Source organism: Calypte anna, chromosome 5A (assembly GCF_003957555.1).
Source record: "Calypte anna isolate BGI_N300 chromosome 5A, bCalAnn1_v1.p, whole genome shotgun sequence".
Lineage (NCBI taxonomy): Eukaryota > Metazoa > Chordata > Aves > Apodiformes > Trochilidae > Calypte > Calypte anna.
The window spans coordinates 2,514,911-2,521,132 of NC_044251.1; positions in this window are offsets into that span (position 1 = coordinate 2,514,911).

Below are 6,222 nucleotides of genomic sequence, written 5' to 3' on the forward strand. Positions count from 1 at the left end.
ATTCAGTCAATATGCACTGGATGCTCCAAACAGTGAAGTAGGAGCTGTACTAAGTTTACTTCTTTGCAAGACAAGCCTGGATACACCAATTCCTGATGAGAATGTTTTATGTTCTATGCTTCAGCTTTCCTACAGAAGACAAGAAAAGCATTTGGGCAGCAAACTCCAAGTTGCTGGTGTAATTCAGTGTATTCAAGGTCTTAAGCCACCTGCAGCTGAGAAAAATGAAGTGACCTCTGTGCCCATCTTTTTCCTCAATGTAAGAACTATTGTTAAGGTTACAGATAAGTGGTTCTTTTATAAGATGCTCAGAAGAGGTATCTAATTCCCTGCCCCTGTAGCTGTTTTATTTCCATTCTTACACAGTACTACCTGTTTTTTTAGAGAACATCAGTTCCTCTTTCAAAGGATGGATGTGATCCATCATTAAACAGGGAACCAATTTTACTTAACTTCTAGGTGTTATTTCATGGAAAAACTGCTAGAGTAATAGCTGACAGCAGACGGTGTTTACAAGGCTACTTCATTTTGCAAGACTGCCTTTGTTCAGGCAGTTGTTGTACCACCTAATAACCCTTCCCCACCCGAGAGAGGGAATTATGAAAATGAAAGGAGACCCATGGGCTAAAATGAAAACAGATTTAATGAAATAATGAACTACTAATAATCCTAATACTAATAAGAAACACAAAGTTATACTCAGCCCATACAGTGGTTGTGAGCTGTCCTCCCAGCACTGAATGCTGCGTGTCAGAACCTCCAGGGATGTCAGCTATTGAGGAAGAGCCCCATCCCCAGCAAACTTTGCATTTTATAGTGACTGTGACATTTGTGGCATGGAACACTTGTGTTGGCCAGCTTAGGTCAGCTGCTCTGCTTTGGCTCCTCCTATCCCTAGCACCTGGCAAGCTCAGAACTGCTACAGATCTGGATCACTACCATGGCTGGTCCCAGACTAAAACAAACTGTATCACCAGCTGTGTTCTCACAGAACAGGGTGCTGCAGTCTTCTCAAAAACTGCAGCTTCCCTGAGCAGAAACTGATTCTTTAATTCTATCCCAGTGAAGTCAAGGCATGCAACTAGGAAAGCGTGGAAAATCCATGGAGGCTTAAGGACAACACGTAGTCACCAGTATGGTTAAAGTGAAGTTGTCTATCAACAATTCACACTGGCTTTATATAGAGCCCTTGTTTATATAATGATATCTTGCAGGTGGCTATATCTTGGCCACAAATCCTGTTCTCACAGAACTTCTGCTGGCTACATCATTATCCTGTTATTCTTCTTTTCTGCTGCCAGCTCCTTTATCTTTTTCCCATAGCTCATCTTTCAGTAACTTCACAACTGGGTCTCAAGTCCCTTAGCTAACTCTTAGCTAAAGCTAAATAGTCAGGATTGCTCACGTCTGTTTTCTTCCAGACAGTTTCCCAACAGGAAAGCACAAGAACACAACCTGTAGGTTACCATAATGGAAACCCCTGCAGAGTCAGAAACCTATTCAGTATCATACTAATAGATGCCATAGATTATGATGTGGAAATCAGTACTCAGTAGTTTAAAGCCCAAAGCTGGTTTTAAATTTTAGCTCCTACTTGATAGCTAAAGCCCATTTGAAGTATTAGCTTTTTTTTTTTCCTAGCAATGTGAGATGTACACAGAACAAAGTTACCAGATTTCTCCTTTACATTCACCAACCCTGATAACTACAATAATGATCCATCATCAGGATGGGTCCACTTGGAAACTTTGTGCTGTGGTAGGTTTTGGGATAGGTTTTTCTCTTGGTTTTTTAAACTGGAAAGATCTGTTCTCACACTTCTCTCACCTTTAGCAGGATTCTTTTGTCTATTCAACAAAGATGTCTAAGAAAAGCTGGTAACTGAGAACACTTAGGAATTATCATAGAATCATAGAATCCTTGGGGTTGGAAGGGACCTCGAAAGATCATCTAGTCCAACCCCCCCTGCCAGAGCAGAATTATGCAGTTGGAATTGCTATTTTACAACTTTTGGAAGTATTGAGAAAGTACAATCATCATTTCTGCTACATGATCACCAGTACATGTAGAAAATTTTAAATTACTCCTTGGATTTCTGACAGCTATTAAAAATCTTGTAAAACAAAAGGGAGAAAACACCCTACAAAATACTGAATGGTGCTGAGTTAATCCTTTGTCAGGGTTTAACACTGGCCCGGCAATTAAACCGAATAACAGACGCTCTCTATTAATCTCTCTCTCCTCCTTGATAAAGAAAGGAGAGAGAATAAGGGAGAGAGACTGATGGGTTGGAAACTGAACTACACAGCTTCAGTGAACAGTAATGATAAATAGGAAAAATTACTAAATATATACAAATATACAGGAAAATGGAAACCACATTCCTCCCTCCTTTCCCCCACTAACTCACGTCACCACCGAGGCTGCAGGGCAGCCCTGGGAAAGTCCAGGCTGGACTCCTGGAGTCGGCAGCAGTCGGGAACCGGAGGCAGGAACACACAGATATGGGCTGGGATGGATCAGGAGCACAGGCAGAGGAACGGACGGGATCCTTCCAGGATGCCGGGTGAAGGAAGGGAAGCAGGGAAATCAGGAAATCCAGAAGTCTGGAAATCAATGCTTGGCCCTCATGATGCCTCAGATTTATACTGAGTGTGACGTATATGGGATGGAATACTCTGTTTGGTCAATTCTGGCATCTATCTTGTCTGTTCCTCCCCAAAGGAGGGCTCAGGTGGGACCTCTTTACTCCTCCTGGATGGTAAAATGTTTTCCTCAGAGCTGAGCAGTGTCCTTGGCTCTGCACACCAGTCTCTAGCTGTAACTATAAACATCAAGTGTTATCAGTCCTAGAAGCACACACTGTCTGAGAAACTTGCTGTTCATTTCAGCAAGTGCAACTACTTACAAGAGACTGAGCTGAAAGCAAAAGTACAAGACAGAAAATCACCTTTATCCTGGCCCAAACCAGGACATCCTGGATCAACCAAATTTGTCCCAAAACACAGGAAGACTTTGTTTCAAGAAAAAAAGATGGCTGATGCCCTTGCATGTTTTATCTCAACTCAATAAATATGATTACTATACATTTAATCACTGTATATAATCTATCAGTAGTTTTATATTGGAAGTTTGTAACACTATAAACCAATTTTATTCCCATGTATAATTACACTTGTAGCTTTTTAGTTTTGGAATTACTGAGGTAGAAAGTGTTACCTTAGTTAACAGTACAAGCCATTTTTTAAATTTCAGTGCTGTATCACTTGCTCTCTGCTTTTCCATTGCATTAAGACAGACTTCCAGCCATACTCAATCAACACGTAGTGCACAGCTGCTTCAAATGCAGTTATGGTGAAGTAGCCACTGGAAGTCACTGTATTGTGTAAATGGCAAAATGTTTGCCCGCGGCTTGGACAGGAGCACTCTGTGCTGGGTTAGAAACTGGCTGGAGGGCCGGGCCCAGAGAGTGGTGCTGAACGGGGCTGCATCAAAATGGCGGCCGGTCACTAGTGGTGTCCCCCAGGGATCAGTGTTGGGCCCAGTGCTGTTCAATATCTTCATTGATGATTTAGATGAGGGGATTGAGTCCACAGTTAGCAAATTCACAGATAACACTAAGCTGGGGGGGAGTGTGGATCAGCTGGAAGGCAGGAGGGCTCTGCAGAGGGAACTGGACAGACTGGAGAGTTGGGCTGATTCCAACGGGATGAGGTTCAACAAGGCCAAGTGCCGGGTCCTGCACTTTGGCCACAACAACCCCATGGGAAGCTCCAGGCTGGGGACAGAGTGGCAGAAAGGGACCTGGGAGTCTGGCTTGCCAGGAAGCTGAACATGAGCCAGCAGTGTGCCCAGGTGGCCAAGAAGGCCAATGGCATCCTGGGCTGGATCAGGAACAGCGTGGCCAGCAGGTCCAGGGAAGGGATTCTGCCCCTGTGCTCAGCCCTGGTGAGGCCACAGCTTGAGTCCTGTGTCCAGTTCTGGGCCCCTCAGTTCAGGAAGGAGATTGAGGTCCTGGAGCAGGTCCAAAGGAGGGCAACCAGGCTGGTGAAGGGACTCGAGCACAGACCCTATGAGGAGAGGCTGAGGGAGCTGGGGGTGTTGAGGCTGGAGAAGAGGAGGCTCAGGGGAGACCTCATCGCTCTCTACAACTCCCTGAAAGGAGGTTGGAGCCAGGTGGGGGTTGGTCTCTTTTCCCAGGCAACTCTCAGCAAGACAAGAGGGCAGGGTCTCAAGTTGTGCCAGGGGAGGTTTAGGTTGGAGATGAGAAAGAATTTCTTTCTGGAGAGGGTGATCAGGCATTGGAATGGGCTGCCCAGGGAAGTAGTGGATTCTCCGTGTCTGGAGATATTTCAAAAGAGACTGGATGTGGCACTCAGTGCCATGGTCTAGCAACCGCAACGGTGGTTCAAGGGTTGGACTCGATGATCTCTGAGGTCCCTTCCAACCCAGCCAATTCTATGATTCTATGACCATTGAGACTTCACAGAGGAAAGTTCTGCAAGAAGTTGTGCCAAGTAGCTGCACAAGCAGCATGTGCTGCAGTTCACACTCATAGTGATCCCTGCATTAAGAGGCTTAATTCACCCTGCATCCAGGAGAAGGTTAGCTTGAATTTACCATCATTTAAGTGTACCCATGGGACATGTGCTACAAATTCAGGAGAGTCACTTATGCAGCCTATCCCAAGGTTCTTTTTTTTTTTCCTGTGGTACAGAGTATATAAATTACATCTTCTAAAGCCATTCCCAGACTACTCTCATGCAGCTCAACACTTCCCTTCCCTCTCTTCCCCCCAAGGAGCATTCTGGGAATGTGAGGCTCTAGTACCACAGAAAATACAATTTAAATTGCCTCACAAGTGAAGTTACATTAAGGTAAAATCACTAGATTTCACTTACCAGACAAGGTATTTCCTAGGCACGTTAGAGATACTTGACTCCAAAGCTTATTGTATGTAGTTCCTTTACCTTCCTGGAGCACAGCCCCATGCCAAATGACAGTTTCTTCAAGAGATGAACCCATTTCATAATTTGAAGATAAGTAATGTTGATTATGCAGGGAAAGAATCTATAGTGTTATAAAAATATCGTGATATTCCTCTCAACCACACCCATTCCTTTGTTAGCATTTGGATTTCTGTGAAATAAAAATAGAAGTGAAATTTCCTGCTTGCATAGTAGCAAATAGTTCTGCCAAGTTTTTAAAGGACAGGACACTACACACAGATATTTCTAAGATAAAACAGTTTTAAAACACATTCAGTTATAAAAGGATGCATTTTTGTGCACAATATATAGTTTAACAATCAAAAGCAGAAACTGTAAACCTTCATTCTTAATAGCATTCAGAAATACAAAGACATACAAGTGCTGATTCTATCCCAGAAGTATGGAAATTAAGCATATATTCTATATACACCAGCAAGACAATCCAAGCAGCAAACTGGGTTGTTCATTAACATAAAGGCACCCACTCCCTTATGCATCTTTTACAGAAAAAAACCAATGATATTCAGGCTTGGAGTCTCAGAAATTATCTCCTTGTGTGGTATCCATTATAATATTACAGTTTTGCTGTAGCAATCATAGCATTCTCTCAGCCAATGTGCTAATCTGTTGTTAGGTATCTGTGAAGGCAAGAATATGGACTTCTAATTGCAGGGGAGAAAATCATTCCAATGTTTGAAACATCCAGGTGCTACAGAGCAGGTTTGCACTGTTGTATCATGCAATATAAGGTAACCACTTTCATCTTCTGTTCCAGGAGACAACCATAGTTGATAAAATACTTTGTTTTCACACCCAGCAGCAAATATGCCTTCAGTTAACCTGAAGTTTGCAAGAAGGAAAAAAAAATAAAAAATAGAAATTCCCTTTGCCTTCCCATACAAGTGGTTTGTTAAAAATGCACTTAACCTTCTTAGAAGTATTTCTTTGCTACTTGTGTTTTGAAGCACATAATTTTCATTTACTAAGGGGGCAGATAATGAGCTTTTAAAATTCATTAGCTTTCCAATAATTACTGGAAGCCAGACAGAAGTCAACACACTACTGAAGTAGCCAGCCCTCTAAAAATTATTTCACTTTATTCACCTAAGACAGTCACCACTGACCTGTTTATTACATGCAGCAACTCCAGCCTTGGTCAGGTTGTTGGCTTTTTTTAAAAAAAAGTTTTCTGGGAGAATATACAAGTAATACTGATTTTGTTTCTACTAAA